The following is a 13,874-nucleotide window of genomic DNA, read 5'->3' as shown; positions in this document are numbered from 1 at the left end:
GCAGCGATATTGATATCAGTAATTCCCATAGACTTTTTAAGAAGGTCGGTTTATAAACAATTTTTAATTTTAATATGATTTAGTAGAAGCAACCTGTGTTTGCCCAAGGCTGAGAAACTACCCTAAACCAGGAGCATGGCAATGAAGTAGCATTAGACAAGCCTAGGATCTTAACATAAATCGAGCCTGTGATCTTAACATAAGCCACAGATATATTAAACCTTAAAGAAGGAGCAAGTCTATGAAAACACGCAAGGTCATCTTGACTAACTTACATAATTTGAGTAGTCATTCGCACTTTCAGACGGCAAATTCAACGTAATTTACATAATCTAAATGTTTTTTTTTTAATAATAAAAAAGTGTACATAAAGCATTTAAAACCCATTATCCTGTTGCACAACTATGCAAGAATGCTTTTTTCCCCTAAATATTTTAGTGGATACTGAGGACCCCCAACTATACTCAGCTAATGAGCACTTTAGGCGATGTGAACTGAACGAAGGAGCGTAACCACAGCAACGCCTTAGGCATAAGGAGAAACCTTTAATAGAGCCGTGTCAATCACACTGGAGCTGGTCTGAGATGCATCATATGTTAAAATCTGTTCACACAAGAATATCATAAAATGCAGCACTACTGAAATGGTCCAAGAGCTTCGCAATTAATTAAGATCTCGTTATTATGCACCTAAATGGTTAATGGGGACTAATATATATATACACACACACACATTTAGACATTTATAAGAAATCTGTTCGAATCGATGAATTATGGAAATCCATCGATCAATTCCCCAATACATATTTGTTATATTATTTACAGGTTACATAACCAAACACAGTGGAAAAACATTTTAGTTTTCAAACTTAGAATTGTGTACGCCCTCTTTACTGGATCCAAAAATGCTTTCATGTTTTCCTCCCTATCACTAAACCCTCCAAACCAACCCTAGTTCTACTCAAAACGACCCATATATTATTATATACTCTCTCTACTACCTACCTAAGCATTGTTGCAGACCATGTATACACTTTCATGGACACGATATTCCCTGATGGCATTGGCAACTTTCAACTGGATAATGCGCCCTGTCAGGAAGCAAAAATGGTCCAGGAATGGTTTAAGGAACACAACAATGAGTTCCAGGTGTTAACTTTCCCGCCAAATTCCCCAGATCGCAATCCAATTGAGCATCTGTGGGATGTGCTGGACAAACAAGTCCGATCCATGGAGGCCCCCACCTCGCAACTTATAGGACTTTAATGATCTTTTATTGTATTTTTAGTGTTCATTTCAAAAAAAAAAAAAAAATCCTTTGATTTTACAATTCCACCCAGTATAAAACTAAAACAATATTCTTATTCTGCAGATTTAGTTCTGATATTTTTCACTCTACCATACATTAAGTCATTTAACCTAGCCCTGAAATCATAATTCTATCCATTAAACGATCACATAACAGAACACCACTGTCATCAAAGGGTTTCATAAGTACAATAAAATCTACAATAGCAGTGAGTTTGTGGTCCTGAAACCTTCAACGCTTCAACAGAACAATATATTATATATAATATGCATGCTAGGGTAAAAGGTTGTAATGGGACACATGACTGAAATTCGACACAAAAGGTCATGTTATAGCCAACCAGCATACATATAGCAGTCAAATAGTTTCTTACGGTTAATTAAACACATGGCTGATATGAGAAAGTGGAGAAAAAAAAATAGAAAACCCACACACCTGCCATTCTGGATCATAATGATATGTACACACATACACAGGAATACCCTGGTCCAAACCAAATGGATTGGAAGTTCATGAAAATGAAGCAGAACATGCAGGTTAATTTTTTCCCAATATTTTAATTCATTGAAGGGCTCTGTAACAGCAGCCCCTCTCTTCTGTACAATCAGTGTAATTTGGGAAGACGATCAGTCCTTGAGACAAAGCCAGTATTCAGAGCTATCAGTAAACAGTGATCAAATGTACACACGGAAATTTGCTGAGTAGTGTAATAGATGCGCTCCGGACACATAGCGAATTGTGCACCCCTGCTCACCCATGTTGGCTCTCCTAATGGATTTAGAAACACATCAGTCGTAAGGCAAGATGGCCAAATGTTTCCGTTTCTCTCAGGTACTAGACTTTATATTAGCTAAAATAAGAGGTTATTTTTTTAAGACTGTGTGTTTCTGAGACTTGCTACATCAAGAACATGCCCTGATAAAAAGAATACTGCAAGCGAGTTAACCTACTATGATTTTTAAAAATAAATATGTATTACGGTCCTTTCCAATGTATTCTATTTTTTGGTTCATGAAATCATGAAAATAATTTTAATCTTAGACAAAGATAACCTGATGAAACACAAATTGCAGTTTATAAATGATAATTTCATGTATAGAAGGAAAAAAAGCTATCCAACCCCTACCTGGTCCTATGTGAAAAAGTAATTACTAAATCAACCACTTAACCACATTTTATGGACAATTGGGTTCAATTAGACACACCCAGGCATGATTAATGCCAGCCTTATTGAATCTAAATATCAATGAAATAAAACCTGTCTTGCAAAGTGAAGTAGGCTAAAAGGTCTCAAAAGCCAACACACAGGACAGTGATCTAAAGAAAATCAAGAACATTTGAGAAACCAAGTAATTGACATCTATCAGTCTGGAAAAGGTTATAAAGCCATTTCCAAGGCTCTGGCATTCCAGCAAACTGCGGTGAAAACCAATATCTATAAATGGAGAAAATCTGGAACAGTGGTTTGATTGCATTTTTTGGTGCCAATGATGGAACAACCAGTAATTAGGTTTAAGGAGCAATGATTTTTTTTTCACGTGGGTGATATACTACAGGTTTTGATGAACTCTTTACCCTCAATAAACTGAATGATCGCTGTCTTTGTCTTGTATTAAAATTACTTGGATTACCTGAAACATTTAAAATAAGCACTAATAGAAGAATTGGAAATGGACAAATATATATAACAGCATGCTTTTTTTAAAATAAATAACAGATTCAAAAGAAAAGTTCCCTCTCTCTTCCCTCTGGCTATCTTATGGGCTATTCCCCGTAATGCTGTATTTTCAAATTCCTAGAAGCAGCTCTCATTTTACAGTCTGCTTTTCACTGGTTATAGTCTAGGTGCTGAGAAAATGCATGAACCAGAGAAGTTCCTATGCTGATAATATTTAAGAGATTGGTGGCCATGAGAGGGCCCTGACAGGGTTGCAGAGCAGGGCTAGCCAAAGAGCAGGGCTAGGGTTAATTCAAGATAGTTGGATAGTTGGTTTGTGCAAGGGGCAAAAGTAGGCACAGACAAGCTGTTTGGGAACAATTATGACACCAGGCACAGATAAAATGATTGACAAGCTGGGGGCAAAAGATGGTGCAGGCAGGCTGTTTGTGGGATTAGAGTGGCACTAATAAGCTGCTTGGGGCAAAGGTCGCACTGTAGGACATATTACTTGGTAAAGTTGAGGGGCCAGGGTCAACTTTCCCATCAGGGCCCTGTAGTTTCTAGTTACCCCCCTGGTCACGTGCCTCCCATGCCTGCACTAAAGAAATTATATGCCCTGGATGCAAACACCCACAGAGAAATATTAGGGCACCATTGAGGAAGTCCTTAGAATGACTCTGGCCTCAGAAATCTCTGGGATCTGCTCCATAAAATCTTTATCCTCATGGGCGGTTTGCTTAAACAATGTGCATGGTCTAGGAAGAGTGTTAAGCTGTCAGTAGGAATGCAAACTTCCCTGATGGAAAATGGAGTAAAAATTCCATAATATAACTGACTATCCCTCTGGTAGATGTCAGAGTTGGAGAACAGAAATCCTTGAATTGAACATTTAATAAAAATAATGGCACAAGTGACAGCTTTCAGAGCTGTATATATTAAAGACTGTATATCAGGTTTGACAGTTCCTCAAAGCTGCTGTTTCACCTACTTTGCCGAAGTGTACGCATTTGTAACTAAGTGTAGCACTGGAAACATCATTCCCAGGACTGCTGAATGCCCAAGCATCAAAGCAAGGAATCAGAGCATATGCAGCAAATACATACTACAAGATGCTATTTCAAAACACCTGCCTCACGAATAGATATTGGGGATGCTGTCACACTGTATGGCCATATGTAGCTTAGCCCACCACTACATCAATGTACCCCAATCTTGGCAAGTCCTATCTGACCCTAATATGGCTGCATTGTTTATCATGGAGATACCTGGACATATTATATTGATTTTTTTCTAGATCGCCTGCAGATTCCAAAGCATTACTACAATTAGAGGGTCCTGGTGTCTTTAAGATTACAATCTATTAGGATGCCATTAGTGGGAGAGATGCTTAACCCAAATGTTTGGTTATGACCACAAATTAAGTAAAAAAAAATACAAATAAGTGATGCAAACACCTAAAAGGCATATAAATAAATAATATAATACATAAATACATAAATACATGCCCAAGCCTTTCTCAGAAATAATTCTTTAATCATCTAAAATGTATTTTCATATTTTTTGCTAGAAAAAACGCTGAATTGTAATGCGACACAAAACAAGGCACTGATTTTTAAAGTTTCTGTGTTTCTGAGCCAGTGGAAACTGCATCCCCAGTCTTCCTCTTCTGGGGCCTCACTCACCATGAGTGAGGCTTCAAAGTTAAAAACGGGTAGATTAGATGCGGACTCCTTACAGCCAGCCAGGATTAATCTTCCTTTTTTCCTGAAGGCAACTAAATAAAAGTTAAGGAACCTATCTGTAATATCATAAAAATCCTTTTGTTAAAAACTGCTTCTGTTTCTAATTTTTTTTTAATCAGTGAAGCAGTTTTGACAATATTAAGTCAAGGCTATTTTGAAATCAGCGGCAGATGGTGGAACACTGAAGCCTGGGGGATGAGCGCCAAACATATGATGTGTAGCTCCTCCATTTTGTAGCAATGGGTCAAAATGCACTATACCTTTAATTATAATTAGACTTGGGCACCAGGGGGCTCTTCGTGTTCGTCTTCGTGCTCGTCTTCGGCAAAAAAAAAAACTTCGTATTCCGCGAATATTCGCCTGGTCCTGTCTTCTCTTCGGGCGAATATTCGCGGACATTCTTCGTGCTCGGGTTTTCTTCGTTTTCCCCGGTTAAGGGGTTAAAACGGAGTTAAAGCCGCTCTGGCGCCAGGAGTTTAAATGTCCGTATGAGCAACTCTATTGGTCGTCAGCAGGGGGCTCGTCTGCCATTGGTTGATGGCAGACGAGCCCCCTGCTGGCGACCAATAGGGTCGCTCGTACAGACTGTTATACTCCTGGTGCCGTAATTGTTCGGCAGATCCCGCTGGTCTCCCTGTTCTATCATTTATTAACTGATAGAACAGGGAGACCAGCGGGATCTGCTGGGTAAGTTGCAGCATTGGGATTTTAAAAGTCTGCACGAGCGACTCTGTTGGTCGCTCGTGCAGACTTTTAAAACCCCAATGCTACAATTTACCCGGCACATCCCACTGGTCTCCCTCCCTGTTCAATTAATTAAATGTCCGTACGAGCGACCAATAAAGTCCCCCGTACGGACATTTAACTATCTGAACAGGGAGGGAGACCAGTGGCATCGGCGTGGTAAGTTGCAGCATTGAGGTTTTAAAACCCCAATGCTGCAACTTGCCCTGCCGATGCCACTGGTCTTTAACTAATTGAACAGGGAGGGAGACCGATGCCACTGGTCTCCCTCCCTGTTCAATTAGTTAGTCCGTGCGGGGTTAAATGTCCGTACGAGCGACCAATAAAGTCGCTCGTACGGACATTTAACTCTGTACAGGGAGGGAGACCAGTGGCATCGGCAGGGTAAGTTGCAGCTGCAACTTACCCTGCCGATGCCACTGGTCTTTAACTAATTGAACAGGGAGGGAGACCGATGTCACTGGTCTCCCTCCCTGTTCAATTAGTTAGTCCGTGCGGGGTTAAATGTCCGTACGAGCGACCAATAAAGTCGCTCGTACGGACATTTAACTCTGTACAGAGAGGGAGACCAGTGGCATCGGCAGGGTGAGTTGCAGCTGCAACTTACCCTGCCGATGCCACTGGTCTTTAACTAATTGAACAGGGAGGGAGACCGATGTCACTGGTCTCCCTCCCTGTTCAATTAGTTAGTCCGTGCGGGGTTAAATGTCCGTACGAGCGACCAATAAAGTCGCTCGTACGGACATTTAACTAATTGAACAGGGAGGGAGACTAGTGACATCGGCACTGCCGATGCCACTGGTCTCCCTCCCTGTTCAATTAGTTAGGGGTTAACTTTATTTTAAAGGGTTAAAGGGCCGTGCAAGTGAGCCTATTGGTCGCTTGCACGGCCCTTTAACCTATGGATTTCCGCTCCCGTTAACCCCTTCGATGCTGTGTTAGATAACGCAGCATCGAAGGGGTTAACGGGAGCGGAAATCCATAGGTTCGCTGTCAGGGGCTAGAAAGACCGTGCGAGTGAGCCTATTGGTCACCTGCAGGGTCTTTCTCTGGCATCAACCAATTGGTTGATGCCAGAGGAGGTCCCTGTAGGCGACCAATAGGCTCATTCGCACTGCCCTGTAACCCGTGACGGCGAACCTGCGGATTTCCACTTCCGGGAACTGCCGCGATGCCGCGAAGCCGCGAAGCCGCGATGCCGCCAAGACAAGGTAAGATGAAGGGGGGGAATGGTAGACGAAGACGAAGACAATCACGAAGATCTTCGTGGTGTGTGTCTTCGTCTTCGCCTACGTTTTACCGCCGCCGTCTTCTCTTCGGCGTGTCTTCGGAACGAACACGAAAACGCACTCTTCGTGTTCGTTTCCATGTTCGCCCGAAGACGAATGCACAAGTCTAATTATAATTTACCCATTTCAAGCTTACCTTGCAATCAAATGATAGCAAATATTTAAACCCTTGGGATACAGCAAACTATGTAATGAGTCGTAGGTACATCATTTAAATTGGTAGTGGCCATGTACGACTATTAGAAGAAAATATTTATATTTTATCATTTATTACAATCAAGATTAATGGTCTTTTCTCTAAAACACTTGTGGGATTTTTAATAGCCCTTGGATTATAAAATCAGATTTTTAAGTACACAAGTTTTTTAAGGTTTATATTTTACTAACAGGGTTAGTCTTTGGTGTCCTATGATGAATGGAATATCCCTCTAAAGGTTATTTTTTTTCAAACCTTTTTCCAACAAAGACACATAAGTTCCTAGTAACCAGTATTAGTTCACATCATTGGATCACATTAATGTTTTATGAAATGAAATGTTTCTTTAAATTATTTGTGACTCCAATAGCTGTATAAGTAACCAAATAAATGGAAACAAAAAAGGAAATAAGAGTGTGGATGAAAGCACAGGTTTTCTTGAATGCACACCATATTTATTCTTTTTTTTTCTATATCCAGATCTCTTTATATTGTTTCTTTGTTATTCCACAGTGCTCTGTACTGCCAGCACTATATAAAATAAATTAATACTAGGGTACTTGAAGAGATTCCCTGCACCTATTATTTATTCATGAGAAACCTCCTTGGAGTGCAGCAGATTGTTGCATGTTTTGAATCATGAGTTCTAGTCAAGGTTTGGTTCTATGTCTCTATCAGCTGCATGAATCAAAGTCCCAGGTAGGCCATATTGGCATAAAAATAGCGATAAAAAAATTCACCAAGGGGTCTATGTTTCAATGCAGCTTTGGAATTTAGTTGATGCCATGCTAGGCATTTTTATTCAGCATTTCATGTAGTCTACAATATTTGAATATGCCTTTCCCCAAACGTGCCAAGGTATAATTTGAAAAGTATCACTAAAGTGAGTAAAGGTCATATTAAGACATGAACTTACTAGAGAGCAGACTTAACACTGTAAAACAACAGCATGCAACTACTTTTAAGTGTGAATCCGCAATCAATGATGAAATAATTTAACAGCTTTTGGTAGGTTATCAGGGATTTGAAAATGTCGGTGTGTATGTTTTCCCAGTGAATAATTTGACACATAATTAGCTTTATTTTCGGTGAGCGACAGTTATGGTATATCCTGGTGCTCAGCAATGAGGACAGTGGCAGTCAACCAAAGGTATTAGTCTCTTATTGGTGATGGCACCAACTAAAGCACTCTGGGACTAGCTGGGCACTGTGCAGAAGCAAAGAGGTCACCCCCTTCCTAGCCCTGGCCGTTTAGAAAACCAATGGCTGGTTAGTATGGTAACTACATGTCATTTCCACAATTCATGAACCAATATTTCTGCCTTAGTTTGGTTTTTTGGATGGTATTCGCTGGGAATGCACCAATTTCTTGGTTTGTTTTATCCCTTCATGAAAGGTCTGAAATATCTCAAATTCATGAATGCATTTAGTTTACCCACTTCCACCTACTCCCAACCCCAGTAAAGGCAATCAGTCTGTCAGTGGCGATAACCAGACATGTAAAAAAAGCAAAAAATTTTTTTTAATGTGAAGCACCGTTTCTTCAGTACATGTAGCTAGCTCTGCCCCTATATGTGACTAGCTCTGCTTCTTCATAAAGCCAAGACTCCAGAAAAATGGCAGTTTCAGATAGCCTATGAATGGCTTCGTAAAAGGGCAGTGCTAGACATATGTAGGACGGTGCCATCACTACCCAAAATCCTTGTTTTTATATGTATGTGTGGCCCTTACCACCCAGAATTTGAGACCCTTTTTTCACAGAGTCACATACAAATGTGAAGGTGAGCTAACATGAGCATAGGATGAAAACCAGCTTCATAGATTCCATTTCAATCAGCCACAAGCAGAAAAGGCATACACACGGTTTGAGAAGTAGTAAAAGAACAGGAGTTAGCCAGGAATCTCTGCATTTGTCATATAAGAAAATATTAAGTTACATTCTTCTGACTGTTTAGTTCTTAAATTTTTGCTGCCAAAAAAATCATTAAAAAAATAATTTAATGTCGCATCCAAGATTAAAATATCCCTTAAACAAAATGAAATTGTACAGCTATGCACAAGATAAAACAAAATAATAACACTGCATAAAGTAAATACTAAGAAATTAATACTAATCACACTAAAAAGAAAATTGAATATGAGAAAAGATTGCTTTTATATATGAAATTCCAAATTTATGCTTAGTAGTATAGGAGAAACAGCAAAAATGTAAATGCAAAAACAAAGATAAAATAATAATTCTATCCAGGCAGCTTCAAAAAGCCTGTGCTACCAGATTCAATAACCTTATTACCATTGTATGTATGATAATCCAAAGTGGATAATCTTAAACATAGCTATAAAATTCAAAGTCTCCCTTATATAGAATCCTTCTATGAAACATAACGGCACCTAGACGTCTCCAAGGACCACTCGTAGCTAAGGAGATCAGCCTTATCTCAACGTCTGTCTAAATCCATTCTAGTAGGGTCTTGAATTATCATTTTTTAATGTACCCCTATTCAGGGCCCGCCTTAGGTGTTCAGGCGCCCTGTGCGGACTAGTTCTCTGGCACCCTCATGGACAAAAAAGAAAGGGAAAAAATCTAGTTTTAATTAGAGATTATTTATGTGCAAGTGCAAACAAGCACAATAATATATAACTGGAAACACTGATAACAATAATGTACCTTAAATATATTAAATATAGGAAAAAGACAGCTACCAGTGCAATGTTTGTAATAAAAATATTTTCCCTTTAAATATTGAAACAATTGGACCCTAGGTAATTATTTCCTTTTCACCCCTCCACGCACCCTAGCATGCACTATTCACTCCCTCCGCTCCCACATCAAAAAAAAAATCCACACTGACTGCAGATTAGTGGAAGACTGTGACAGTGCAGTCTTCCTTCCTTCTGACTCTACTGTGACTTTGAAAGGTCCTCTCTCCCGTACTCTTCTCCAGAGTCCTTTTGTCCCCTCATTCACTAAGCCACCCCTTTCTTTTCCTTCCTCCCTGTAGTTCAGGTATAGATCAAATAAACAACACATGTAAACAACACTTGCGTGTATAGCATTGCAGGTATAGTCCAACAGATTAACACACAAACCCATCTTTGCAGGTATAGATCAACTGGGGATCATGTGCAAACTCAGCACTGAAGGTAAAGATCAAATAAACAACACATGGAAACAGCACTGCAGGTATAGATCAACTAAATGAGATCTACAAACCCTGTATTTCAAGGTATACATAAATAATGTATGGAAACATAGCATAGCAGATATAGATCAACAGAATAACACTCAAATCCGGCTTTGCAGGTATAGATCAACTGGAAATCACATTTAAACTCAGCATTAAAGGTATAGATGAAAAAAAAAATTACAGGCATAGATCACAGGTTGCACACCCCAAAGCCAGCACTGGTGTCCACATTGAACTTGACCAGCACCCAGATTATACACACAAATTACAGCCCAGCCTGAGCCATCTTTGTCCCCAAACAGCCCTGCATGTGCCATCTTTGTCCCATAAACAGCCTGGCTGTGTAATCTTTGTCCCATAAAAACCCTGCCTGCGCCATCTTTGTCCCATAAACACCCTGCCATGCCATTTTGTCCCATAAACACCATGTCATCTTGGTCCCCAAAGCTCAAGCACCCTGCTTGTGCCATTTTTGTCCCATAAACACCCTGCTTGTGTCGTCTTTGTCACATACACACCCCGCTTGTGCCATCTTTGTCCCATGAACACCCTGCTTAAGCCATCTTTGTCATATAAACACCCTGCTTGTGCCATCTTTATCCCATAAACACCCTGCCTGTGCCATGTTTGTCCCATAAACACCCTGCCATGCCATTTTGTCCCATAAACACCATGCCATCTTGGTCCCAAAGCTCAAACACCCTGCTTGTGCCATTTTTGTCCCATAAACACCCTGCTTCTGCCATCTTTGTCACATAAACACACTGCTTGTGCCATCTTTATCCCATAAACACCCTGCCTGTGCCATCTTGGCCCCCAAAGCTCAAACACCCTGCTTGTGCCATCTTTCCCCAAATCACTACATCTATCATACACAGGGGCGGGCTGGGCCGGGGGGCAATTGCCCCCCAGGCCGCCCGAAATCTAATCTAAACGGCCGCTGGGTGCTGATGCCGCTGGCCGGCGCTACTTCAATACTTTTTTTTAAATTTACTATGGCAAGTTGGATCGGCTATTAAATGAAAAAAAAAATAGTATTAAAGCAGCGCCGGCCGGCGGCATCAGCACCCAGCAGCCGTATGCGATTGCCGCCACGTAATGGGAGCAGCGTGAGGGGTGAAAGCTCCGCCCCCCTCGCACTCACCTTTCACCCCTCATGCTGCTCCCATCACTATGCGGCCATCAGATTGTTGGAAATCGAATCTAAACGGCCGCTGGGTGCTGATGCTGCCGGCCGGCGCTACTTTAATACTTTATTTATTTTTAATATGGCAAGCCGATCCGGCATATTAAATAAATAAAAAAAGGATTAAAGTAGCTCCGGCCGGTGGCATCAGCACCCAGCGGCTGTTTAGATAAGTTTTCCAGCAGTCTGACGGCCGCATAGTGATGGGAGCAGCGTGAGGGGTGAAAGGTGAGTGCGAGGGGGCGGAGCCACTTGACTTGCCCCCCAGGCCTTAGGCTGCCAGCCCTCCCCTGATCATACACACAAAACACTTATAGTCACTCCTTCAATCTGTCATTTACACAATTCTTTCACACAATTATTAATTCTCTCCCTTAATCACACAAATCATTTATGCATTCTCACCATTCATCCACACATTAATTCATTAATTCTCTAATTCATTCACACAATTCATCCACACATTAATTTCTTCTCTCTCATTCACACAGTTTATCCAGACAGTAATTTATACTCTCACTCATTCACGCACTTCATCCACACATTAATTCATTCTTTATCTTCCTCATTCACACAATTCATACAGACATTAATTCATTTATTATCACACCCTTTCAACCAATTCATCCACACATTAATTCATTTATTCTCTCACATTTGCAGAATTCATCCACACACCAATTTATTCATCCTCACGCATTCACACAATTCATCCACACATTAATTCATTATTCTCTTACTCGTTCTCACTCTTTCTTTCAAGATTCTTACAACTTCCCTTTCTCACAATCTCCTCCCCCTTCTCACTATCTACCCCCCTTCTTACTATCAACCCCTCTCCCCCTCCCCTTCTTACTATCTACCCCCTCCCCTTCTTACTATCTACGCCCCCCTTCCCCTTGCAGTTCACTTACCCTGGTGAAGTCCTGTGGTGGGAGCGCGAGGCCTCAGTCTCTGTCCTGCCGCGGTGCTCATCATGAAGCGCTGCACTGAGACAAAGGCCTCGAGCCTCATAAAATTCAATGATTGCATACTTTTATATGGACAGCAGTAAGGCAACAGAGGGCAAGGCTCCATTAATATTAAACATAGTTGCACAGTTGCATATTTGTGTATAATTGGCAGACTTGCTGAGCATATCCACTAACTACAAATGTGAGGTCTGGATCAAGGTTAAGTCCCATGGAAAAAAATATCTTTGCACAAAAAAATACATTGTTGTATTCAGAAATGTAGCTTATCTTTGACAGAAATGTGGTTTCATTTCCTTTTGTTACAATAGGCCTCCTATGTCTGCAGACCTAGACATTGCCATTGCCATCTGTAATATGTGATATTGACTGACTTTCTCTACTGAAACACCACACTGAGCTAATTCTTCATGACACTGCTAATTAAATCCATTCCTCCATTGGTCAGAGTGTCCCAATGGGTGATAAAGACACAGACATTCTATTTTTTCCACAGGCAGTATGATAAGGAGCAAAGATGTTTGTCTAATAGTTTCCAAACTACACTCCTTGTGCTACATCCAGCCCCCCACAAGTTTTTGCAGCCTGCTGCAACTTGCCCAGGTGACAGTAACTTCAGGGGCCTTGCACCCCTGAAGTCAGTGCCGCCTACGGGCCAGATAAATACTTGACCATACTAGCCTGCCAGGATACCAAAAAATGGCCTGGTAGGCCACCTTACCCAGGGACAGTCTTGAAGCAGCATTTGAGGCACAGATCTTCCATCCAATGCACATCTACTAGTCACCGCCAGATATGATTTCATATCCAGCATGGTGCTGATGGCACACGAGCAGAGCAAGACTACACCATAGACCTACAAACAGGCAGACTGACAGACTCGACCGGGTACAGGGGCGTAAGGTGATTAACACACAAAAATATGCTTTGGGGCATGCTGGGCAGTTACTTAAGGGGCACTAACTTCCAGAGTGCAGTGTCCCTGAAGCTACTGCCACCTGGACAAGCTGCTGCAGGCTAAAAGGGGAAATAAGGTTGGAAATAGAAATGGATGGGTTTGATTGTGGTGCAATACCGGGTAATAATGATGGTGAGAAATTTGATGATTGTGGGAGATATGATTATGGTGTCTGGGGGACATAACATATGAACTATGACACCCTACACATGCATATATATGCACACAAACACACAGCCACTCCAATGTCATACCGTTACACATGCATACAAATCTTGTTTTCATAAATTGTGGATTTTGTATATGTGTATATATATTAAAAATGTTATAGGAATTTCTGTTAATCTGTATGTTTCTCAGTTGATCTATACCGACAATGCAGGGTTTCTACATACGATATTTAGTTAAATCTCTGTTTTCATGTGGTTCTCATCTGCTCTATACCCAAAATGCAGATTTTGCATGTGTTATTCTGTTGGTGCCATTAGGATGGAGCGTGGATGTGTAATCCCCCCCCTGCTCAAATGAAATTTTTTTCTTCATTTATAAAAACAGGTTTTTTCTTTGGCTCAGGAAATTTGTAAAATATATGATGTGGCCCTTATACTGAAAAGTTTTGAGACCCCTGGGCT

The sequence above is a fragment of the Spea bombifrons genome, chromosome 4 (genome assembly GCF_027358695.1).
Source record: "Spea bombifrons isolate aSpeBom1 chromosome 4, aSpeBom1.2.pri, whole genome shotgun sequence".
Lineage (NCBI taxonomy): Eukaryota > Metazoa > Chordata > Amphibia > Anura > Pelobatidae > Spea > Spea bombifrons.
Note: the sequence above shows the minus strand (reverse complement) of the source record.